Source organism: Priapulus caudatus, unplaced genomic scaffold, assembly GCF_000485595.1.
Source record: "Priapulus caudatus unplaced genomic scaffold, Priapulus_caudatus-5.0.1 Scaffold0, whole genome shotgun sequence".
Taxonomy (NCBI): Eukaryota; Metazoa; Priapulida; class Priapulimorpha; order Priapulimorphida; family Priapulidae; genus Priapulus; species Priapulus caudatus.
Window position 1 is genome coordinate 1703364 of NW_014577061.1, and position 26143 is coordinate 1729506.

The following is a 26143-nucleotide window of genomic DNA, read 5'->3' on the forward strand; positions in this document are numbered from 1 at the left end:
CTGCCGGTAGGGAATACACCCCCCACGGAAATCACACTTGCAGCGGCAGATTATAACGCAGCGTACCCATCGTTTGAACCGTGCTTATTTGCGCTGCCTTGATAAGGTCCGTAGATCGCTTCATATTTTTCAGCTGCCCCTGCGTACAGCGTAGAGGTGGCTTCGGTTCGGGTTTTCAGGTTAGCCGCAGCGAGTAACCTTGTCTCTGTAGCAGTTTCCCGTTTTTAAATGCTATTTAATCGATCCACTGTCATTTCATTTTCAGGTGGGCCTGCCTACCTGAACGAATAGCTTTAGTTTCAACAACACGGGCGGTGGGACACGCTTGATGGTGAGTTGGTTTTCGATTTCCTGCCCAGCCAGCAATAGTAGTCCCGATATAGTCTTTGTTGTAGCTTGCCTCTGCAGCTCTCTGGAACTCATAGTATGTCTTTGAGCAAAATCCATTGGGAAAACGTTCGTTTAGGTAGAGATGAGAATAAACGCCATATAAGCAAATAATAGGTTTACAAATTCTTGAATTTAAGTTTCTATCTACAATCTACGGAATCACTCGCAAGCGAGTATGATTGTATAGAAGTTCTAAAATTATTCTCTGTGCATTCTCAGATGACTTATAAATCCTATACGCGAACCACACATCTTGCCACACACTTGACAGCTGTTTCCAGGGGATAGGGGTGGAATTTTTTTCTTCTTCCCGGTACCTTGAAATTAGGTTTATACAAGATGATAAAGCACAAACTGAATCAAATCTTCTATATCGGCAGTAGTTTACTATAGGAGGTAGTACGGTGATATTTTTTGCGATTGATGATATTTAAAACTTTTATATACTTGATGAGCGTATGTAAAGACTGCCTGTACCATCTCTCCATCCACCTCACGCCGTACACGTCTTCACGGCTCCGAGAGCCGGCGAGGGACGGTGGGGGGACAATTGTGCGTATTGTGAATCCTTCCTTTATGCTACGGCTGTCAGTTTATGTCCAGGTAACGCTCGACTTCACTGCTTCAGCAATTCATATCAATCTTATTCATTTTGCGCAATTTTCGTCATATATGGAGCATTAAATTCGCGTTAAATGCGGTGTTAAATGGTGGCCTTAGATTTTCTTATATTTACCTTTTTATCGGTGTTAGAGTTATGTACGAATAGTGTTCCAGAATATTTTAGACAAAAGTGTAAAAAAAAGTCGCAAAGGTTAGGAATGGCACGAGAAAGGATCGATACAATAATCATGATGACAAATGCATGGACGTTCACGTTCACAGTCGGGCCGCCATTTCACCTAAATTCGTGTAATATTTCTCAATAATATTTTGCAGAACTAGTATTGTTAGGTAACTGGCGTGGAAGTTAACGGCCAATTAAGCCGGCGTGCCCCACGCGAGCACAAATATGAAAGACAATAGCACATTAAAACATGACGTCAGAATAACCAGCTATTGATAACCGGTCGTGACCGTAACCCGTTTGACCCACATGTTTCAAATTGCATGCAGTTGTTACTTTTATGGGAGAGGTTTGAACGTCCTATTTTGGAGCACGCCAGTCGACCTACTTTCGAGCCACGCCCACTTTTTGGCAAAAATGGGAATGGCCATCTAGTTTCATTCGATTTTGTTAAATTTACCTACCTACCTACCTACCTAATCATACCTATCATACCATCTATCGCCCAGATTTCAGACATTCAGATCAGAAACATTTATTTTAGCATCAAAACTAACCCTAAAACAAACCAGTGAAATTTCTATTAGTATAAAACAGGGAATAAGGACATTTGATCACATTTCGGTCTGTCATAAATGAAACACTTGCCAAATTTGTCATAAATGAAACACTTGCCAAATTTTAAATATCATCCCCCTTTTCTATCACGCCCAAGGTGAGCTATAGTGTCATTGACACCTTCATTACTAATAAAGTCAGAGTTACGTAACGAATCTGATTTGGAGACTTGCTCTACTACGATCTATAACACGGACCTACAATCTACGATCGGCAATCCCTCATACCTGCGACAATCTACAAGATGATTCCCGAGGTTTCTCAACATTCTTCACACTACAACAGTAGCGTTTGATGCAAGTATTATATCAAGCGGGATTTTCCAGCGTTGAAATATTAAGCAATATGAGCTTCTCAAGTAGCGTGGAACATTCTATTTGTTCCAAAAACCACATCTGTTAAGTATAGACGTATTTTATTAAGATGGGTTGTAAGTGTCGTGTGTGCGTGCGTGCGTGCGTGCGTGCGTGCGTGCGTGCGTGCGTGCGTGCGTGTGTGTGTGCGTGCGTGCGTGCGTGCGTGTGCGTGTGCGTGTGCGTGTGCGTGCGCATATACGTGCGTGCATATAGATAGATCTCTATCTTTCTGTGAGTTTGTACACAGTGGTGTGCATGCGGTGAAATTGAGTGTTGCAAAGGAGCATTTGAACGGCATTTACGTGGAATTATTGCGTGTATATGCTCTGCACCAATTACAATGCGGTATTTCTACAGCCATTTAACACTCATTTTTCAGTACTGCTTTGGGAATGGTCACTTTCGTTTTAATTAGCGTCTAGTTCAAATTTTATTGAGCCGTGGATCTGGCCAGATCCGAATATCTATCGAGCGAGTGCTTGTACCTGATACACATGCCGTGACCAACCTGCTAGATAGCTACCCCTGATAAAAAGCAAAGTCAACAAGGCGTAATTTGCAAGGAACTTGTAACAGAGGTGTTGCTTGCATTGTCAAGTATTTGCCACCTTTGACCTCAACAGCCCGTACACAGTTTTCTGGCATAGCAATGGTGAGCAAAAATGCATGTTTGACGGAAAAAGGTTTCGAATCGACAACACGCAATTACGTGGAACATACCATGGCTGAGACAGCACTATAAGACTAGTCCCAATGATGAATGGCAAGTGCCATTTAGGAGACATGTAGCAGAAAGTAACTGACAAATCACTATAAGATTTTTACCAGTGATGAATGACAACTAGTAATATATGTATGAGCCATGGAAGAGACAATGGCTGAGACGTCATTGTGAGACTAGGACAATTGATGAATGACAACTAGTATGCATGAGCCATGGAAGAGACAATGGCTGAGACGTCATTGTGAGAATGGTGACCAATGATGAGTGACAAGTGCTGCGTATGAGACATGTAAGAGACAATGGCTGAGACATCGGTACGAGACTTTTACCCTTGATAAATGACAAGTACTTGTGTGAGACCTGGAGGGTCAGTCGGCGGTCAACGAAGAGTGCATCCTTATAATAGCAATAATAGCAATAATTAAGGCAAGGAATAAACAAAGGTGTGAGATATAACCAAGAGCTAATAATACCTACTGCTATTATTATATTTATTATTAATACCTATTCTATTATTAGCTCTTGGTATGACTACAAGGCACAGACCATCAGTACCGACAGAAGAGTCTAAACTCGGCGGTGCGTGAGAATGTACAATGAATACGATGTATGAAGCGTGAGGGATGCTAATCGTGCTATTATTATTATTATTATTATTATTATTATTATTCTATCGTAAGTTCGTTATTAGCTACGACTGCCGACGGTTCGTTAAGTTACTAATAGATGTTAGGTTTGAACCGTTTCAGCATTCGCATGATCGCTGTGCGTGTTATTGCATCAAATTCACGGCGATGATTCATACGTTTCGCGGATGCACGTGCACGTTCGAGTCGCACGCACAAAATGTGAACGAATATAATAAAGTTCCTCTTTATCGCGAGGGAACTACAGCGCGGTCTAATATCGTAGTTTTTCCTGGTGTTGTTGGGTGGTGTGCAACTGTTGAAGCTCTGTGTGCAAGGTGTATGTCGGTGCGGGTTCAATTTGCTGCGTTCCTGCTAATATCTATTAAAAATATCGTAGATAATTGATGCTGATAATTAAAGCGTGATATATTACTTGTGCTCGAAGCAAATAACTGTCCCTTTGTCTGGTGGACAGTTGGTCTCGGAGCGCGTGTATGCACACGGATATGCAATGGGTCACACATACATCCCACCCCACTGCACTGATAACCTCCCTGATGACTGTCAACAACAGATACTCTGACCAGTATGGGATTGACACGATCGGTATATGCTGCCCAAAAACGAGATGCTTTTACAAATATTGACACGCTAGCCTGAGAAATAAATTCTGTCGCCGTATATCTGATAACACAAAACTAGTGCAAGCGAAGATCATGGTATATAGCGTTTGTTTCCTACTATCGGCGCTGCATGGCACGGATGACCAGTCGTATGTAATACCGCCAGGTAACACGATTATATAGACAGACACATTTAAGCACATTTTACGTTCAGTGCCGGCCGACGGCGCAAGGATCAAGCCCGCGTGTAGCGCGGTTACTCAACACTCCACACGGATTCGTTGTCCAAAACTCTGTGAGTTTCTCTCTCTCGAGTGAAATTAGTACAGATATTGTTGCTAGTGTCGTCAAATGAGTCGCACGTCGGAGAGACGTAGCAACTAGAGAACGCCTGCGGGTTGGCTGTTTTGCTATACAGGCATTACTGTTTTCTGATGAATGGAAAAAAACGAGCTTCGGATAATGCTACCCGTAATGTCAGCAGATGCCATTCCGTCCCTAACTGAATATCGGACCGCATCAGTGTGCCGACGTCGCAAGCTGTGGAAATTAGTGAGCGCTGTCCACTAACAACTGACCAAGACGGGCGTGTCAATCCAAAGATCCATCTCTATTCATTTACACTGCGGACGTAAGCCTGCGCCAGCCTCGTGTACATGCGGGAGAGGAGGGGAGAGGGATGGATTTTATGTCGCGGTGGCGGCTCATTTTCGGTCTCCGTGTGAGCGCGCTGGTCAGCACTGTTTATCGATGAGAAATATTGATCTGGCATCGCAGTAGTGGAATTCTTTATCTCGCCACTCAAGTAGCCGCGGCCTCGTGGTCATGCGTACTGGCATGGCGCTGCGTGTTTGTGTGTACGACCAAGACACGCGGTTCTGCGCGAGAGAGAGAGAGAGAGAGAGCGCTCGCTCGCGAGACACAGGCCGCGAGAGAGAGAGAGAGAGAGAGAGAAAGAGCGTGCGCGCGCGCGAGAGAGAGGGATATAGATAGATAGAGCGAGCGTCCAGGTAACATATTTTTCGTCGTGCGCATGCAAAAACCGCTGCCGCACAGCTACGCATGCTATAAAGCACGGCAACACGGGCGGAAGTAGGCATAGTTTCTCCTCGCGCTCTCTCCGTCCGTGGATCCGTCCATATTCGCGCGATATACGATATACTATCGGTCTCGTCTGTGCGCTACCGTCGTTGAGGGGATTTTTACGTGCACCGTAACTGACCGCCGCGGCTGTCCTACACTGTTTCAGTTTACGCTGCAGCAGCTGGTTGGATCCGAGCGGGGCGGACATTGCTGTGGCTGACATAGCTCCGCACAGAGGAGGAAGCCGCTACCTGCGTCCACGCGACCGTGGCCGCCACGTCTCACATGTGAGTATGCCAACGTGCGACGTATCTGTAATCTCGCATTTCACGTTTTGTCCTTCATTTCCGATTCCTTCATTCCGATGTATCGGGCCACGTCGTCGTTGGACTTTCTCATTCATTGCATATCATTCAACTTGGTTCGCTGACACGATTTTCTGCAAGCTGCGCGCGGATTTTAGGCTGAACTGGTTGACGAATATATATGATCGCTCCTGATGTTATATATGCTATTCATATTGCCTATCGTATTATAATATGCTATGCTGATCAAGGACATTGTTAATCACGAGTGTGCTGCGGTGTATTGCGCCGGTAACGCGGTACGTGTGTAACCGTTTTCCCTCAGTAATGCATAGCTTGCAGAGGTTAACATAAGGAAACGCAACATAACGTAAGGAAACGTGACATAGATGAGGCTGTCATGAATTAGCGGGACATTATAACGTGATTAACCTTGCGGGGGTGCAGGAAATGCATGTCACGGGAATATCGTATACCGAAGAACGTTTTATATGGGTGGACTGAAATGAAAAATACTAACTTAATTCAAAACAATAGTAGAGAAATAAGAGTTTAGGCAGGCGTATACCCTACAACACACATCTAGTTGCTACAACGTACACATACAGTGCAACAGAATACATTCGCCCACCGAATATAATAGAGACATGTTGTGAGTATGATTGCGTTATTCATTACATAATCTGGAACATTCGCAACAAGTCAACAACCTTTAATAAATCAACAACTTATAAAAACACTGTCGTGAGAATGATTCACATACGGACTAACCACACCGGGATAAAGATCTGGATATACAACATTAGTGGGTTTTCTTTCGGGGGCAAGGAGGAAATGATGCAATGATACTCATTGCATAGCCTGTAAACATGAAATATCCAAGATGTTTCCAGAACGTTTTAATGTGCAATGTGTAATGTACAGAAAGTTTCTATAAGTCCATTGTGCCATATGGAATGAACAGATAAGTTCTATTGCGTAGTAAGAGGTTTTCAGAAAGGTTCTAGAAAATCAAATTGTGTAGTATTGTAAAGTGACTTCTAGCGACCTTACATGACCTATGAGGTCGGATTTGACCTCATCCACCCAACCATTAGTGGGGTCGAGGGACATTCATATCATTCATAACGAACTTTCTACCTGGCGTCGTTAAGTCACAAGTGACTGTCTTGGGCCTCCGATGACCTCCTGTGACCTCCAGTGACATCTGAGGTCAACCACACTTATCCCACGACACTCCCCGGTTCAAGTCATCTCCGTGGACCAATTCGCAGCCCCCACGAACCAACTGTTTGGTCGCCTGTATAGCCGGACAGACAACAGATGAACAATCATCGGAAACATTAGTGTAGATTAGTACTAGTGTCGTTGTGTATATTGCATTGTTATGAACATATATGTATACGTACAGATGGGATTCCTATGTTCATAGCATTCATGCATTAAATGAAAAGGTCCTTGGCACCTTACTCTGTCGTCATTTATACACACATGAAACTCTAATTTATTATTTTATTATAACGCCGTTAAATACTTAATCATGTGTAAGTTAATCATTGCTGTGAATTTGAAGTCACAGTGTCTCCGACATGTGACATTTCATACTTTTTCTTATGATATATCTTATCTCCATGATCTTGAATTTTTTAACTTATTCCAAGAAATAATGACCGTCATAGCATTACACTTCCAATTTTATTAGAATGTGCTCTATGGGTAGAGAAGATCACGTCAGATGAAAGAGATAACAGACTCAGTGACGTCGACATTGCCACTGAAAGCTGAACTCGAAATTTGCCGCAGAAAATTACAAATGGCTACCGTTGCGGACTTGCACAGACGTAATTGGCCAGCATATCGAAATAGCCGGCCTCTATTGGTTGATGCTAAGCTACACGTGTAGAACCGGTCTAAAGCGGCACAAAACAGCTTTACTTTTTCGGATTGTTTCTCGCAGCTAAATATAATAGAGACATGATGGGTATAATATAAATTAATCGTGTTGTGAGTATGATTGCATTATTACATAATCGGGAACATTCGCAATAACAACAACTTGTAATACATTAGAAAAACACTTTCGTGAGAAGGATTAGAATACGGACTAACTACACCGGGATAAAGATTATGTTCACGCGCGAACGAAAATAACACGTTTTATAAAATGCGCATTTCGCAATATTATAAAATGCGTCGACGTTAAATAATAATTTACAAGTCGTTTTATCGTAGAGCGCTTGTCTAAGCGAGATGGAATAAGTAACCGGTCGTCTGGTGACAGCCTAGTCACGTGGCGCTTTCTTAGCAACGTGGATACGTAGGCCTACGTAGAATGATGGTAGCGAAACGTTGAGAAAGCGACAGCAATACTGAGAATAATGAGATGAGTGTAAATGAATTTCGTCGACGTAGACTATAGCTGACGGGTAGAGTATATGTCAACGAATCTCTACAGCTGTATTGTGTCACTTTTTTTTTATATAGATCGGTGTACTATGGACGCCTTATGGTTGTATTTTTGCATTGTATTTTTCATTCGCGTACATTTATATATAACGCGTATATTATAACATTCGCGTATACGATATTGTGTGATTTAATAAGTTTTATCAACCACAGTTTACTGTATATTTAATTATATTAGTCGAGTTATCAGCTATAACTTTACAACGATGGTAGTTAAAGTTTGGGGAATTTTGGGAAGCACTGCCATTGGCCGTAGCTAAGGGGGAAAGGGGCAGTTGCTCCCCAGAGAAATGTAGATACATAACATGGTCAATGGCGGTAACCTTCCAGAACACAACCCGCACGTGGCTTTGCCCCAGGCAAATTGGGTTAGCTAAGCTTCTAACTGGCGAGTTATGAAATTTCTGGCGCCCCTTTGTCAGAAACATCATAAATAGTTGCGACATCATGAATCTAAAAGTTCATAACATTTTGCACTTATGGTGGTCATAACTATTTATGATGTCAATGACAACAGGCCCTGCAACATAATGTGACATTTATATACGTGCGGTATTTTAATATTTTAATGATTACTCGATACCCGCCCGGCTAGGTACGGGTATCGCAGCAGTAAATAGTGCGTTAATAAAGCGACTTTCCTGCGTGGCTGACGGCTCTTGGCGTCTTGCAGGGCAATCACGCTAATCCAGTCATTTGTCCGATCTGAAAAGGTTACTCGCGCTAATTGCAATAATTCAATACGTTGCGAGCAGGTTTTTTTGCTGAAAGCTGTTGGCGTACTGTCCGCGTCTCTGGGCATGCATGGCCCATGCATGCCCGCGTTATTAACGTTGCGCGGGTAGCAGCAGAGTGCCATGCCATTGTGTCTCTCGCCCCGCCCACAACCTCCCAACCTGGGGGTGGGGCAAGGCGGATCCACCGGTGAGCGTAGAGCGTGTGCTGCACGTTTTCGGGAGCGCGTTGCGCCAATTTAACACCGGTTTACTTTTTGCTTTGACGAATGTTGATTCGGCCATTGGATATGCTTGTCCAGCCGAGGGCTGGCACGCGGAGCTTGCCTCGCTGCTCCTGCCGGCCCATCGATCAGTCGCAGGGTGCCAGCAGGCTGTGAGTTTATCACACACCCTGCACACCATCTATGCGCAATTTAATAACATTTTTCGCTGACGTTGTTAATTGTAATGAGAATGCTGTGGGGGCGAGGCTGTGTGACAGGAGGCGTGTCACCTACTATAGGGGATGCTTAACTATTATAGCTCTCTTATAACAGCCTAGCCTTCATTAGTTAACTGCCAGAGGCCACATTGTTTTTTATGTGGCGCCATGTACAGATAAAAGATAAATTCTGACATTCGTTAAATCGTTCTGATTTCGTATTTAGGTAAAGTAAGTACGGCGAAAAATAGATAAGCTTGATAGAATGTAGCCTTGTCTATACTTTCATAATTTTTTTTATATTTGATACTTCTTGTTGATATCATAATATCAAGAACCCATAAACTAGTTCATGAGCGCTTGCTAGTATATACAATAGGGGGTGATGCGATTCTAGGATTGAAGGCAATGTTAATATCGCGTCCAAGGTTCATGGCAGCGGATAAATGAGTTGATAGCACGATAAATTATTGAAACTCAAAAGTAAACACACGTAACGCAACGTCTTTTGAGAAAAAAAAATAGTAAAAGCGTTGCTTGCGTACGAAAAAAAAAGTTTTAATAAACCCATTCATATATTTAACACGCAAAACAAGATGCGAGGAGACCAGTTTTCTTTCCACGCTGAACCACATTGCTCAGCGTGTGTTGCGAGTGTGCGCCCGCAGGGCCTGTGGGCTGCACCGTCCGAGCAGCGTCGCGTGTAAAAGATCACTCGCTCCAGTTTTGAAATGGAGATGGATGAGGACGGCAGGCGCGACTGGAAAGCTCGTGCGTGACACGCGGCGATTTTAGCAGTACGCTGTAATCGTTACGGCAGGCTCGCTCAGCGATCCGTCACTCGCAGGTATTGCCGTACATCGCGACAACTGTCGCCGCTACGCCGCACGTACCTGCTGTTGTTGTTGCGGCGGCGCGGGAGATACTGCCCACGCCCGTGATGCGGTGCATTACGCTGAGAGGAAGAGAGAGACAGAGAGAGAGAGAGAGAGAGAGAGAGACAGAGAGAAGAGAGAGAGACAGAGACAGAGACAGAGACAGAGACAAGAGACAGAGACAGAACAGAGACTGAGACAAGAGAGAGAGAGAGACAGAGACAGAGACAGAGAGAGAGAGAAGAGAGAGACGAGAGAGGAGAGAGCGACAGAGAGACAGATAGAGACAGAGAGACAGAGAGAGCAGAGACAGAAGAGCGGAGAGCGAGAGCGAGAGCGAGAGCGAGAGCGAGAGCGAGAGCGAGCGAGCGGAGAGAAGAGAGAGAAGAGAGAGAAAGAGAGAGAGAGAGAGACGAGAGAGAGAGAGAAGAGACGAGCAAGATTGGGGTGGGGAGAGAGAGGGCTGGGGACGGAGAGAGAGTAGAGACGAGGATGACGGAACAGATGAGTGTGTGTGGTGTCGGGAGAGAGAGCCGCTGACCAGTTTGTCTTCGGCCTGATTGGGCAATCGCTACGAAATCGCCAGCGGCGCCGACTAGCGTCTGCTGTTTGCTGCGCGCGCGCGCGCGCGAGAGAGAGAGAGAGAGAGAGAGAGAGAGAGAGAGAGAGAGAGAGAGAGAGAGAGAGAGATTCCTCAATGGCTGTCGTCGTCGGCGTGACGACAACGCCCCGCGGACGCGCACGTATATCGGCCGCGTGCGACCAGACGCCGGCGTCGCGCGCGATTATTCGAGCTCACGTTACCTCTGCCGAAACACTACTCGCCATTGATTAAGCCTTCAAAATAACCTTCTCTCCTCCCCTCGCCCTTACGCCCGCGCTCGCGGCAATGCTTCGTAATTGTGATGAGGTAAAACGAAAACCGAAAATAACTGTCACGAGTCGGAACTTTTTAACTTGGCGTCGGCGGCAGCGTTTAAATCGCGTACGCGTCTACGCGGGTCACCTACACGTTATGTATACCATCTTATCGCGACCGACTACAACGAAAGGCGAAGGGGGGCGCGTGCGGTCCACTGGTATATAATGCCGGACTGGCATGCGCAGCTTGTGGCTGAGCGTGCATACAAGCGTATAGTGACCGCTGCCGCCTGCGTTTTTCAGGCTGGCATACAAACGGTGTCACTTACCAGGAAACCGGTGCCTCTCCGGCCCCGCTTGTTTTCATAGGATAGGCTGGCCAGTTGCGCCGAATGTGGCCAGAGCAAATAAACAGCTGTGACCAAAGAGTCGCTCGTTCTCGCAGTGGGTCAAGCAAAAGTGCTAAACCGAGCCGTAGTAAACAAGTGGGCAGTCGCCTCGGAATTACGCGCGTACGTAGTCAGTCGTTCTCGTTAGCTCTCTATATTTATGTGTCTGAGCGAGCGTGGCTAGAAACTACTGTAATGGCGGCGCACTCGATGACGAAATTTCTTCGTCAGCAACAGCAAAACTCTCGAATAATATATTATATACATTATGCGTAAACGGAATGCAGCGCATAGTTTCATTCGCGAGGGGATATAATTTATCGGTGCACTCGTGTGATGGTTAATTACCCTACATATTACCTCCATCGGTAGATAATTAACCGATGGCATGTTTAATTAGATACACGCGTTAACGTGACATTTTTGATTGTGACGGTGCCCGGTTAGTAATTCTGCTGGTATTGAAATAAATAGCCGTACCTAAGGAGGTGTGTGCATGCATGTGGCTGCGTGCTGTCACCACCGCCGGTTGGCTTGCAGAGAATATAATGGACGATGATCTAACAGTGGGGTGCCCACCGCTCTTGGCCAGGATTTTCTTGAGCTGTGGTGACATCGTGCGCAGTTGTTTATTGTGAGAAATCATTTGGTCTCTACGTAGGCATGCTAAGAGTAGCCAAGTATAGAGCCGCGCGCGTGTATATATGTGACTGTGTGCGTGTCGAGTGTGTGTGCGTACACCCCTAGTGTCGGGCATTACTTGCTTCTGGCCAGCGATTGGCTAGCTGAGAAAAATCAATAGACTGTCTATATTACCCCTGCAGTGTAAAATGGGTTCCAGTAATGGCCTCAACCGCGGCCAAGTGTAGCCGGCCGTAATTGAAAAAGCTGGAGCGGTAATTATGCGCATTTCAGAGTTGCCTGAAAAAAGTGCCAAATTGGGCAAGAAAAGCCTGTTTCCATAGAGATCACAGGGACACGTGTCATTAGCTCGGGTAGGACTACGGCCGGCAAGGGCGAGATTCTATACACGCTGTAAGCCAGCCACCGCGCGCGTCGTGCGTGCGTACGCAGCGTAGAGAGCGAGAGAGGGAGGGAGAGAGAGAGAGAGACACACAGAGAGAGGGAGAGAGAGACAGAGAGAGCGTCGCACAAACTGGGGCTGACGAACAGTGTAACAATGAACTGCGCTGACACATCGGGCCGCCGAAAACACGCGCCGTCACCTGCGTAAAAGACGGGATGTCATTTGACTACGCTGATTACAACAGCAGCAGCAGCAGGTGAGTACGTGCTAGTTATCGCATGATAGCGCTGCATGCACCCGTCCGATGCGTTGCCTTGCCCCCCTCTCACACACTCAGACACATACTGTTTCTCTCGCTCCCTCTCCTTCTTTCTCGGTGTGTCTCTCTCTCTCTCTCTCTTCCTCTCTCCCTCTCTTCCCCTCTCTATTTCTCTCTTTCTCCCATTCTCTTTCCGTCTTTCCCCCTCTTTCTCTCACGCTCGCGCACATGCTCGCTTTCTCTCTCTCTCTCTCTCTCTCTTTCTCTGTGTGTCTCTCCCACCCCCTCTCTCTGTCTCTCTATCTCACTGGCATGAAGAGGCAGGCAGGCCGCCCGGCTGCCGTGCTGTGCCTAATAACTAGCGTGCGTTCATCCACTGGCCACCGCGCCCTGGCCCGTGTTTTTTTATAGATCACGCGAAACATGATCCCCGAGGGCGCTTTGAAAAAATCCGGGCTGCAGCTGAGCCCAGGGGGCTGACTGAGCGGTGAGTAATGGTCATCTTCTTCCTGTTTTCAAATGGAGGAGGCTTGCCGCTGTGTCCACACAGGTCGCCGCGCGCGCTCTCTGTTTTGCCTCAAGATCGGCCTACACCGCCAGTCCGCCTGCTGGCATCGACTGGCTACGGCTGCACGCGCAGTGTAGCGCACCAAAAAATTTTGGCGCGTTTTTTGTTAGGATAATTGTAGTGATGCCGATGGTAATGAGGATGGGACCGGACTGACTGTGTTATTATCATGTGTATACTTTGCCCAACTCGCCATTATAGGCACTTTAGATACGTACGTCCAGCGGTGCAACTTTATGATTTGTCAGCTGGAACCTTACCCTGGGTAGGTATAGATAACCACGTTCTCGGGCATGTGTGTGCGTGTGCGTGCGTGCATGTGTGTGCGCATGCGCCCACGTGCTCAGGCATATTGTATGGATACATGCAATGCAAAATAATCTGCCACGCCTAATTATATTGCTTGTTCTGATTGGTTGCGCGATAGCGTTGGCGCCTAGTGTATTTCTTCCCATTAGCTGACGTCAGCAGTCATCTTTTGATCGAGAATATCGTATTTGGGCTACTCGGCATCCAGCAGATCTCTGTGTAGGGGGAGTTATTTCCGCTAATATTAGCACACCGTGGATATTTTAATAACCTGGTACTACCGTAACTATATATAAATAACTGTTATTCGATTTATTTTGATTCACCTATCAAGTTGTTAATGATCAATTCCTAGTTAATCATTCAGGGAGGGAAATAGAATAACGGTCTTGCTTTTTTACTGGGTCTTTGAGTGTTTTGCTGACAAGGTTGTTAGCTGTGTAGGGATGGCGTAATTCACAGCAGCGCGTTTTTGTTTTCACCGTTTTCACGCTGCGCACAAATGACGTATTGTTACTAATAATATTAGCTTTTCTGTTGTTCTGCTGTAAGTCTGTAACAACTGATTTTCGGTCGACCTTCGAACGTTCTCGTATTTTCCCAGCCATAGCTGGCGTATTTATTACAGTAGGCGTAAGACTAACATGTCTTATAACACACGTACACCCTTTCCTTTGTCGCATGCAATATGCAACGATTGCGATGTTATTTGTTGGCTTCTTGTTGACGCGGTTACGTGATTATGTCACTTGTTTCTTACAAGACCCTGTCCCTACACTTTGTTAATGATAACTTGCATAACGTAATAGAGATGCAGTGAGAATTTAGAACCACTTATATCACTCAGTCACATACAATAAGAGTAATCTTTATCTGGTGGCGCCAACGACAACTAAGACAGTTGTGGCTGCGTAAATTGCTATTCTATATACCATGACAGCACGAACCCGTAGTACTTTTTATACCGGAGTAATCAGTCTGCTAATAGATGAAACCCAATTTGTCTACGTGGTTTTATTTTTCGATTTATTTGAGGGATAATCATTTCAAATAAATGTACTTGAACTTGTATTAAAAACTGGTTAAAATATTTACCCATCTCAGGCTATGAACGCCCTGTCTATACAGCGTATGCATATATATATATAGCAATAACGGCGGCGGCAGCGGCGCGGAAATGTAAGAAACGTCAGCCGGGCGATGTGCATTACTGTGCCCGTGCGTTTATTTGTACTGGCTATAACCCTTGGACCGCGGGTGACCAGTGGTTGAGGTCGTACAGTAGGTGACCACCCGTGGCACACTGCGAAGCGGAGTGACGTCACGTGAGCTCGTGTTTGCTAATAAGCCATTGTCTTTCGGCGCTGCTAGCGATCGGAGCCGTATTATCTGCCGTGATATCTGCTCACCGTGTGCATCAGCGATAATCGGGCGTTCGTTGTTTGCAAGTACGGATCTTGCAACGAGAAAGATGTGTGCCGATTAGCTCTCAAGGTTGTACATGTACCCTGCACACGCAGCTGGCCTAAGGTCGTAAAGTTCTGTGGGATCGGCCGCAGTCACTCGAGGTGATAATGGTACAACTCGTATGCATTTTGTAGTCATCGAAGCCCTTATTCGTGAGTGTCAACATAAACTCTTTGGCGTTCCTCGAAGAACCTTATCTAATCAAACTGCGTTCGTGGCATTGGGGATGGATACTATTTTCCTATCCCCGATAGCAGCACGTTTCCTTACTGCGTAACAGACCAGTTCTTTGCGGACTTGTGCACGGGAAACGTAAGGCTGGGTAACATATGCGGGGTTAGTGTTAGGTGAACAGGTGTGGTCATGCGAAACCACGGTAACATGGGTTTGCCCGTCGTAGCACAACATGGGATGGGATGTGAAACTATTAAAAATAATGCATTTCTATGTTATTTTTATGCATCTAATTACTGCATGGAAGTTTGCTATATTCGATGCAAGTATATCGATAATTAAGATCTACCATAAAGCCTACTTCTCGTGCCATTAAACGATATACATTCTCACTAAATAAACGCCTGATCTATCACACAATGGGAAGAATAGGTGTTCCGCCACACCCACACTAGCACTTTATTAGGGCTATTGAATCGATTGTGTTAAAATAACCTCCGAGCTGCTGGTATGGTATCGTATTTTATGGATGTTTATCTTGGCGGGTATGCACATAGGCAAAGGAGACCCAAGTGAGACAAAATGGCTAGGGGGGTCAGGAATTGCAAATCAAGGGAAGAGACATTTTATATGTCACACGAGGTCAGTACACTCTGCGAACGCTGCATATAATGAGGAGCGGTGTTTGTGGGCACCGTGGTTAATTTCTGCCGTAAAGTATTAATGTGGTTAGGCGAGCATACGGTAAAGTCATACCCTGAAAATATTGTGATGGTATTTCCAGCAAAACTACCGAGAGAAGTGAGTAAATCTACACAAGGGATAAAGACCTTGCACGAGGAATGCGTTTTGGTGCGGAGGCGCTACACGCGGTGTTGAAGGAAATGTTAAAAACTAGTTCAGGATATGCTGGTTCTTTATCTAACAGGCGAGTGTGGCCTTGGTCGCTGTGATAGGGGATTGCAACCTATTCAGTGATACGGGCTGCGAACGTAAGTGCTGGACATGTCCGGGTATCGTGAGGTTCCAGCTTTATGACTGTCAGTATTTTTTTAACTCGTGGCAATGGTATAAGTTGGCATCGAGGTGACACCAGGGTGCGATCTACACTAATCCAGAACAGCTATGAGCAGGCAGCTATAAGTACGGCAAAAGTGGGCTGCGTACGTGGGAAACTTTTTTAGAGTTAATGAATTTTATGACTTACGTTTGGTATTGGTAGCTGCTGTATTTCTGTAGGCGTATAGTTAAGATTAGGTCCATTTTTATTCATTATTATTATTATCAGTTTATAAGGTTTATGTCAAAATCTTGAAAAGTCATGTTCACATAAAAATTCACTGTTGGGTGACAATTGAGCAGTAGGGTGTCTGTGTGAAAATTGGAAGTGAACTCTTTTTTACAAAAATCTGTACTGTTTCTTACAAAACTGTTTAAAAACATTGTCTGATATTCCATACAATTGATACGAACTGAATCGAGCTATAATCTGTTGATGAGCCGTGATCTTTTACTTCTGTTTAAAATGACCGTACATCATCCATGATTGGCGAATTATTCGGACGTTGGCTGTAACGTTCGTAGTCAGATCAACAGCCAGCTCAGCCTTTTACAGCCGTCATCAACGATTATGTTGTGTGGTTTGCCGTAGAAAGAAATCGCATGTGTTTCTCACACGAGAGCGTTGTTCGCTGATGAAAATGCGTAGTCAACAGGCAAGCCGACATGCTCACATGTCAACAGGGCTCACAGCACTGTGATCACTAGACTGCTTTCAAGAATATCAGTGACAGAATACTCTGTGTGATGTTTACGAACTCATATTACAAAAAAAAACCTGCCCCCAGACCTTCTCCTAAGCCACTGATTTGTAATGAGTACACCGACTAGAGGTAACTGCGAGACAACACCCAGGTCTGACGCATACGCAGCAAGTCTACTCGGCCGACACAAACAACTATCTATAATCAGCACGCAACAGTAGGCTTCCGTGAATTATTCAACGTTTCACTAATTCGTGTCCGGTAAGGGGCTTCTCCACAACTTGATTACTGTAACATTCGGCACCAGAGCGCACTAATCTTCGTTATGAACGTAAGGTAGATAACCTATAGACGTCTGGAAAATATGAAAATTGAAATTTAGATTGGTCTTGTCGAGAAATTTCGCTATTCTATCAAGTGACGTAGCTATCTATGGTCACAGGTCCGCTGCGTTTATGTCTGAAACGGGCGGGGGATCCGACAACTTGCTGGGAATTAGCCTGATGTAGCTGGCAAAAGTTTCGAGTGAAGTCTGGTTCTTAAATCTGTGGTTATTCCGCATGAATAAAGTGTATGTTGTGTATGCTTCGAAACTCACGAAGTCTTTTTAATTAAATTTTGTGTCATGCTTATTCGGGCCTGCTGATTATGGATTACTATTATACTTATGCTGCTACTGTTGCAGAACACCTGTAGCCTATCGTGTGCAGTCGCGATGTCACAGTTGCACTAGAACGCTTTCATAATAGCAACGAGCAAGCTGACGAGCAAGTCACCATATGAATAGAACAAAGCGGAGGCATGCAATAATATTACTCTTAGGCATTACGCTGCATCTGTAACTGTGCTTCGTGAATGAGAAGGTCGCATCTGGTAATGCCTAAATAACGGCGAATTGAAAAGAAGCACCGGATTTGAAATTGCAGTAAAACGAGAGAGAAAGAAACAGAAAAAAACGGAACTCGTTGTCGCTGCAAGCATCACAGTGTGAAATCACAAGAGTAGAAACTTAACTTGTCGAAATACTCGCCCCATATTGGCTGCCGCCACGCACAAGAGTCAATATTCCCCATGCACATCATACGTAGTTAACGGTTAGTACATTTACGAATAATTGCATAACATGCTTTTATAATAGGTTTTAAAACCATATGATGTGTTGTTTCGCGTGGTATAAACACGCGCGCACACGCGCGCACACGCACACGCACGCACGCACACACACACACACACACACACACACACACACACACACACACACACACACACACACACACTTACATTGTCGTGTGTCTTTCCGTTATGATCACACTTTGTTATAGGAAACGTCTCGTGTTAACAGCCTTGTGCCGCACGTGTGAATAAGTATAGCACGAATGATGTGGATACATTATATCAGGAGTAGATAATAGGGAACACCTATTCCCTATTATCTACTTCTGATTATACACAATTAGGTAATTACAGATAGAAGCAGGCGCAATGCCCTGGGCACATGAGCGTAAAAAGGTAATGTTGCATTATTTTGTTACCTATCGATTGCCAATTAATCCCGCACTGCTGATGGCGGAACTAACGGACCTGTGGCCGGGGATTTTGTTTACGTGTAGTGTCGTTTCGCGTTGATGCTGCTGTTGGCCTCGGCGCTTAGAAGAGCGATCGTAAAAAGGTTGTCATGACAGTGCGTGGGCGCGCACGTGCACCTCGACTGCTTGCTCGCTGCTCAAAAAGCTGGTGTGTTATTGTCAGATTGATTGCGCAGCGGTCGGGGTGTAAACACATTATACGCACGTCCGCTCCCCCCGCCACGCGCCTTCATCGTTGCACAGGGTAAAGGTAAACGCGTTGGGGATGGAGTGAGTAGTCACGCTCGTCACGTACAGGTGTGAATCCGGCGACAGATCTCTGCCCACCTTGGCTCTCAGCTTGTGATGTGTGTGTGCTCGCTCGTGCATTCACTCGGCCCTGTAGTGCGGCGGCGCGCGCAGGTGTGATCGCGCGCTGTGTATAGATAGCTAGCTAATACTAATAACTAATACTAATAGCTAATAACTATACGGTTATCCTGCACCAGGTGTAAAACAGCATGAGAGTCAAGTATGAGTTGCGCACACAGACCGGTGACGCATCATCGTTGACAGGTAGTTCGCGCACATAATGATAATAATCGCCGATAAATTCTCAGGCCAAGCTTCTGTGTGTGTGCGTGTGTGCGCGCGCGCGCGCGTGTGTGTGTGTGCGTGTGTTTGTGCGCGCGCGCGTGTGTGTGTGTTTGTGCGTGTGCGTGTGCGTGCGCGTGCGCGTGTGCGTGTGCGTGTGCGCGTGTGTGTGTGCGCGCGCGCGCATGTGTATGCATGCGTGTGTGCGCGCGTATTTTATAATCGATATATAGTATTTTATATGCTGCTCTACGCGTCGCGAGGGGAGGGTTCTCAGCTCACCTCACAGCTAGCGTCTCCTATTGAGCAGAAGTAAAGGAACGGGGAGAGAGCCTGCCTGCCTGCATGACCGATGCGCTACGTGCCCGTTGGTCGATCCTATCTGCTGGCAGACGCGCTGCAACGACATGTTGCGGTGTTTATTGCCACACGATGTTTATCCTGCGAAAGTCCGCTCGGTCGCTGGGAGTGATTGAACCACTGCCTGCCGTCGTAACGCCAGCCAGTTCTTTATTTAAAAAACAAGCAGATGTTGTTACTTAGCCGGGGTCAGGATAGTTGAGCCCTATACGTACGAATAGAGGAGGCTGTGCGCGGAGTGTCAGCCACCGCGGCTACGGCTTACTGGTCATCTGCATGCTCGCCACTATTGCGCGTTGATCAATGACGACGTGAAATATTTACGTGCGCGTGTGTGGCTTAGGTGTGCATGAGTGCAGCATGTGTGCACTTATAGCCTAGGTATACATGCTCGCGATGCAACTGTGCTCTGAATGTTCACGCCTTTTTTCATGTTTTCATTGAATAGAATCACAAGGTCAGCGATTGTTTTAACTATCAATTTCGATTATAGTAATTATCGGTGATGTTTTTTTTTATTCATACATGAAACACGTGATACTAGCATCCTATATAATATTATATATATATATATATATATATATATATATATATATATATATATATATCACATTTAATTACAATAATCACAATTAATAGTTCTAGATTAAAACAATGGCTGACCTTGTGATTTCTGTTCAATAAAAATATAAATATATAAAGTATATTATTAAATATATATTATAATATATATTATATATATATATTATATATATACATACACATATAGGTATATACATATATATTTATTCATTTATTACCTCCGCGCAACGGAGGTCATATAATCGTCTCGTGTGTGTGTTCGTGTGTGTGTTCGTGTGTGTGTGTAGCGTTGGCGCGATCGATTCAGCACCAGCTCGCCTTAGGGCGTTTCAGTCAGCACAGCAGCCAGCGAGCCAAAGCTTGTTTATACACATGTATTACATGTTACACGGCTCGCGGAAGTATGCACTCTCCGTGAGTGCCCTCTGTCTAGTTTGTACTTGTAACACATCATACTAGCATCCTATATATATATATATATATAGGCTGTGCTAGTGCTGCTCTGTCGGTGTGGTCTCATGCTGTTATGTGTTAGGATGGGTGTGATGTAACTGTAGCTGCATCCAGCTGTGACATTCGGAAACCCACCCGTAGTTGCAATTGCAGTTAGTTACATTGCATGATTAACATTATATTTTAACTTTGCGTTATTTCTAATGTCACCATGTGAGAATGTTTTCTTATTGTATTAGTATACAGACAGATTATTCGATTTCGTCACTATCCCAAAACAGTATTAAAGTCAGCAGGAAGAAATACATTTAGGGCCTATGTGGAACTGCTCCTGCCTCTCCCGTGTTAAATTATTCACCCAAAATAGATTGCTAGTAATCGGTTTTTGTGATTAATTACTGAAATTGATCGCCCGCTGAACCTAATTGCGACATTCGCATTTATTTACGCCGTTTCTCTTCTTTCACCATGTATAGACTTGCTCCTGTAAAGACAGTACCTCTTGTATTAGATCATATAAGCACATAACAATATGGCATGATGTGCACTTTTGGATAGAATTGTGAAACCTCGCGTGAAATCCTGAAGATTTTCTGATATAGTGCCTAGGGTCCCTATATATAAGGACTCTAATAGTGCTTATTGAACAGCGCCACCTGGTGACGTAGGCCTACATAACCAGTGGCGTTGACCCGTTTGTATAACAGCGATGATGCCGACTATAATAGCGAGCCAATATTGAATACAATCTAACTGTTTACGAGTCGCCTTGTCTGTCATCACCGCCATGGCCGCGCCTATATATTTCTCGGGAACGCCGTTTGCGCTATATATATAATTTATGTTCTTGAGGTTCTTTTACAGCTTCGGTATATAATTAGCTTACCTTATTATTAGCTTATATTACGTATTGCTATACACGAATGCTTGCGTGAACTAACATAAATATAGCACATGACGTAATTATTATTATAAAGAACAGGTTCTTTTTCGTTCGAAGAATATATATATATTTATTTATTATTTATATATATAGGACAATACATATATCCATAAATTATATTATCAAGAGCTAGTAATACGTAAGCTGATAACACCTCATTTAGGTAATGTCTAAGGTATTATTTGCTCTTGATACTATTATTCGAGAACAGTATGTAACGCGTCATGAATATGCATTTTGAGTGTGGAAAAGAGTGTGTGCGCGTGTGCATTCTGGTGGGCGGGAGGTTGGATGGATGGATCGTTAGATAGGCGGTTGTATTCTCTTAGTTCATATTGTATTCATACTTTAGGTTCGTAGGAATGCAAGTCGCTGTCAACATCTAAATTCACGCTCGAGATCATTGCGTGAAAATTCCCCCTTAAGATTTGGCAACGAAACTTCTTACGAGAAGTCGTTAGACATCATCTCTAGGTCACGAGTAATGCATCTTGGTTGGCAGCGATGGGACGTGGTGGGTGACGCTATTATCCCGCCTGGAATTGTGCCGGGCTGATTATTTTCTAAGCAAATCCCATTTATTTGCTGTACCAGCTAGATAAGGGCCGTGTCTAGAAAATGCCGATCTCTGAACAACCCCCGTCGGTCTCGGTTCGCGATGGCTTCTTTTGTTGGCAAAGAAAGAGCGATTTCATGTGGAGTAGCATCTCGTTTCCCGCGTAGATGGTCGGTTGCCATACATATAGCACACACAGCGCCCTCCCGCCGCTCCCCGCATATGTTTCTCCCCTACGATCTGCATGCAGTAGCGCGTTTAAAAATACCGTTGCATTTTGCTGCGAGTTTTCTCGACCGTTTGATTAGCTGCTCTGGTCAGTTCGGACCGACGTGAGGCTCCGTGTGGATGCACGGGTCATGCGTTATTTATAGAGGCAGCATGTGGCCAATGCCGATTAGGTTTTCAGGCCGCATATCCCGAGACAAAAATGCCATGTCGCCGGGCGTACACAGCAGTGTATAGGCTCGAAAAGCAAAATAGAATGCAGCTTCGATGTGGTGTGCGGCCTTTGTGTGCAACCCCCGTCTTCTGGCAGTCCGCTCGCATTTGATAGAACATTGGGGATTTTTGTGATGATGACAGCATTCGATGTCGAACATATTTACAGAGCGCCCACGAGAGAGAGAGAGAGAGAGGGAGAAACGAGAGAGAGGCGAAAGAGAGAGAGGGAGAGAGAGAGAGAGAGAGAGCAAGACAGAGGGGACGGGGGAGAGACAGAGAGAAAATGTGATGACGTACGTCACCGGCTTCGGAATTTGCTGGTAACACTAATCAACAAACATGTTTAACTTGTGCGCCTTCCACTTTTAGTTCCGTTTCGCCGAAGCTAGCAGCATGCTGCGATTGAGGTGGTAAATTACACAGGCACTTGGGCCGTTTCAATAATAAAATGATGGTTAATAAGCCTACAACTACTGTGTACAACTACTGTGTATTTGTGCACAATGGCGTGCATGCTATAGGAATGTGTGTTGCAGCGGTGTATTGGACGGTATTGAAGTGAAGTTATAAGGTCAAATCAAACTATGAATACTGCCAGGTCTAGTACTGACAAGTTGTAGGCTTATTAACCATCGTTTTATTATTGAAACAGCCCAAGTGCCTGTGGTATATTACACCGCGCTGCAGCGCTGTTCCTCGCCTGCTCCTGTACATGTCATAGAACAAGTTGTGTGTTTACATTGCATTGGCCTTCTCTTACTCTGGCCAGCACTCTTCGGGGGACACAAAGAGTGTATTACGATTCTAATTCTGAATGTGGTTATCCAAGACCTTTCCATTTTCAGACTCCTGCGTTTTAAGAAACGTTGGTTAAACAACAGTAGAAAGGAAAAAATGGATGAAAGGAAAAAGGAAAAAGGATATGGAAAATGGATGAAAGGAAAAAATGGAATGAAAGGATGTGTTAAATTGAAAGGAGAGGATCGTCTAAGCGGTAAGGGGGCATAGAGGAAGTTGGGGGTATGTCAAGATGCAGAGATTATATGGTGCCGGTGTCATATTGCCACCACACAGGAAAGATGAGCAGGGACATCCACATATGGGATTACAAGGCAGGAAATCCTGAAAACGTGTAGAAAATGTCCCTGCGTAAGCGCAAGTACATAGTACGTATGTGAGTATACACAACCCGTTTATAAAGTAGGGTTTGTATAATATAACGCTCATATTTGCGTAGGAGTATAAGTATTTAGCATACAAGAGCTGCTTGTATCTCGAAAGGTGGTATATCTGGTATCGTAATGGTATGATAAGGCACGCGACAAGGTCAAATTTCGACGCAAATGGGTGTCCAGATGCCAAATACACGCCTTTGTCTCTGTTGCACAGGAATATAATCAGGATGTAATCTGTTTCTTTAAGTAATTCCGGGGGAATCGCCTGAACCAAAAGGTAACTGCCCCTACGTCCTACGTTTTGGTCGACGTAGGTCTGGTTGTGCTTCGGCGAGGGATTGGATTTAATTAGAAACTAATACTACTTATGCAGGTATTATAATGTTTTGATTGAATATTATTAGAAGTAAAAAATCTCCCTTTTAAAAAGACAATTTATTTTCAGTCACTCCAGAAATTAGGCGTGTGTTTCGCATTGATAACGTACGAGATATATATACGTCACGGCTGTTCAGCATGCGATGAGCACCGGCTGCGTGCGCCCACGTGTGCAGTGTTGCGTACGCAGCTCTCTGGGCGTGTTGAGGATGGTCGAATGAACAAAAACTATGGCGGTACTTGGAAGTAAGTAGCGACATTTAGAAGTGAGGAAGTGGCCATCTCTCATCCTGCCATTCCGACATTCAACTAGTTGCTCGGTTTAGCAATTACATACTTTTATAACGCTATGCGCCCGCAGAGGCAGTGCCGTGTCGCATTAGTCCGCTAGCTGGTTGGTAAGCAAAAATAGCAGGTTTTTGCCGCTTAATCGTATATCTTTTATGTCTAAGCATCTATCTATTTTCATAGCTTTGAACCTGTTGTTTTAGTCTAACGAAGACAGTTCTCCTAAGAGATATATTGGTGTACGTTTATGGGTATAGCGCGCGGTGCGTCGTGAAGGTGGCTGCATACGTGCCGATTCCGTGTGTTGATTTTGTAGCAAATGTATTCTGTATACTTATGTATAAAGTTAGCAAGTAGTGAGTAGCAACGTTATATCATGTGCGTATACATGCAGTGTGTATTTATGGTAATCGGAAACGAACCTTCGGAGTAGCAATCTCCTTTTTGTAAAGAGAAAATTTATAAAAGAATGAATACGACAAGCGTTGGTCATAATACAGCGGTGACAGCGAGAGAGAGTGGCAAACGCTATAAGACTCCGTTGATAATGAAACGTTGATAGATCGTAATTTGATGCCCTCATAGGTGTGGGAAATCTCGTCTAGCAACGAAAACGTCTGAAATACTATTGCACAAAAACGCAGTTTTCTCATTTAAGGGGAATAATGATTTCACCTTGTGGTAATTAGATTGCCTACACGTACGCGGGTGCAGAATTAATGAGGCTCGCTGCGCTGCGCATTGCCTGTGTAATTGCTTCACTATTTAACGAGCTCAGTGTTTTTGTTGTGCATTGCGCTGGCATGTCAATGCAAATGGCAGCCTTTCGCGCCTTTCTTTTCGCGTGGTGCTACTTGGCCGCTTGCTGCGTGTCTCCGTCTGCACACTCTCTACTGCCGGCCCAAGTGCCATGTGACTGTTGGGTACTCTCGCGTATCGTTCAGTGTTGCTTATAAATACCTTTAGTTAGATTAAAATTAAAATCCTCTCTCTCTCTCTCTTTCTCTCTCTCTCTCTCTCTCAGATTCTCTCTCCTCTCTCTCTCTCTCCGAGTCTCTCATCTCTCTCTCTCACGGTCTTCACTTCTCTCTCACTCATACTCCCTCTCTCCTCCTCGATCCATCTCTCTCCTCTCTCTCTCTCTCTCCTCTCGCTCTATCGTGCTTTCTGTCAACACGCATCACTCTCCTCCTCTCCCTGCCCAACTATCGCTGACTGACCTCTTCGCTCTCCATCTATCCCTTCTATCCATCCGCCTCTCCTTGCCTCCCTTCTCCCTCCCTCCATTCCGACCGACCCTCTCCTCGCTCCCTGCTGGTCACTCCTTCCTTCAATCCAATTACGCCATCACATCATACCCGCTTCATGCCACCTTACCCAGTATATTAATTATCACGGTTTGACCTGTGAAACTCGACGAGGGTAAATGCGTTTTATTTATCGTATATATAAGCTTTGTCTCGGTGTTGCCTCCAAACCATGGCATATATATATTGACACAGCTGCTAATGTGCTCGTTCCAGTCCGTATATAATTATAGAAAAACAAGCTGTGTGCGTTTGTGTAGGCAAAATGGATATAGAAAGCGAAAAAGACGGGGAAAAGGGGAAAAGTAACTGACAAGAGGCGATATCTATATGTCCACCATGGATGGACAGTGTGCAGCGTTTTACATGATCTGTGCTTGAAATGACACGGTTGTGCGATCGTGTGTACACGTGGCCTTACAATTATTATTTGATTAAGGACTAAATCCTGTAGGGGCGGGAGGCGGGAATAATGCTATGTAGCGCGGGCAGGTTTTATCACGCAGCCAGAAGCAGGTGTTTCCGCGTATTGACAGAACATTATCGCTGAGTGAAAAGAGTTGTACGGATCACGGACTTATTAAATCCCATGAGCGTCTGCGCACGCACGTTCTTGGAGCTGCATTGATGACGGTAAATTGCAAGGATTACCCTTTCCCTTGCGTCC

General features: G+C 44.9%; 1 protein-coding gene across 1 annotated transcript in view; it reads left to right on the top strand.

The window, feature by feature from the left end:
- Positions 1-263: 263 nt before the first annotated feature.
- LOC106814986 overlaps positions 264-26143 on the top strand; it is a 52806-nt gene continuing 26926 nt past the window's right edge. The window contains exons 1-2 of the mRNA XM_014819742.1: positions 264-331; positions 5377-5497. The gene's annotated coding sequence lies outside the window, so the exon portion shown is untranslated. The remainder of the gene's footprint in view (positions 332-5376; positions 5498-26143) is intronic.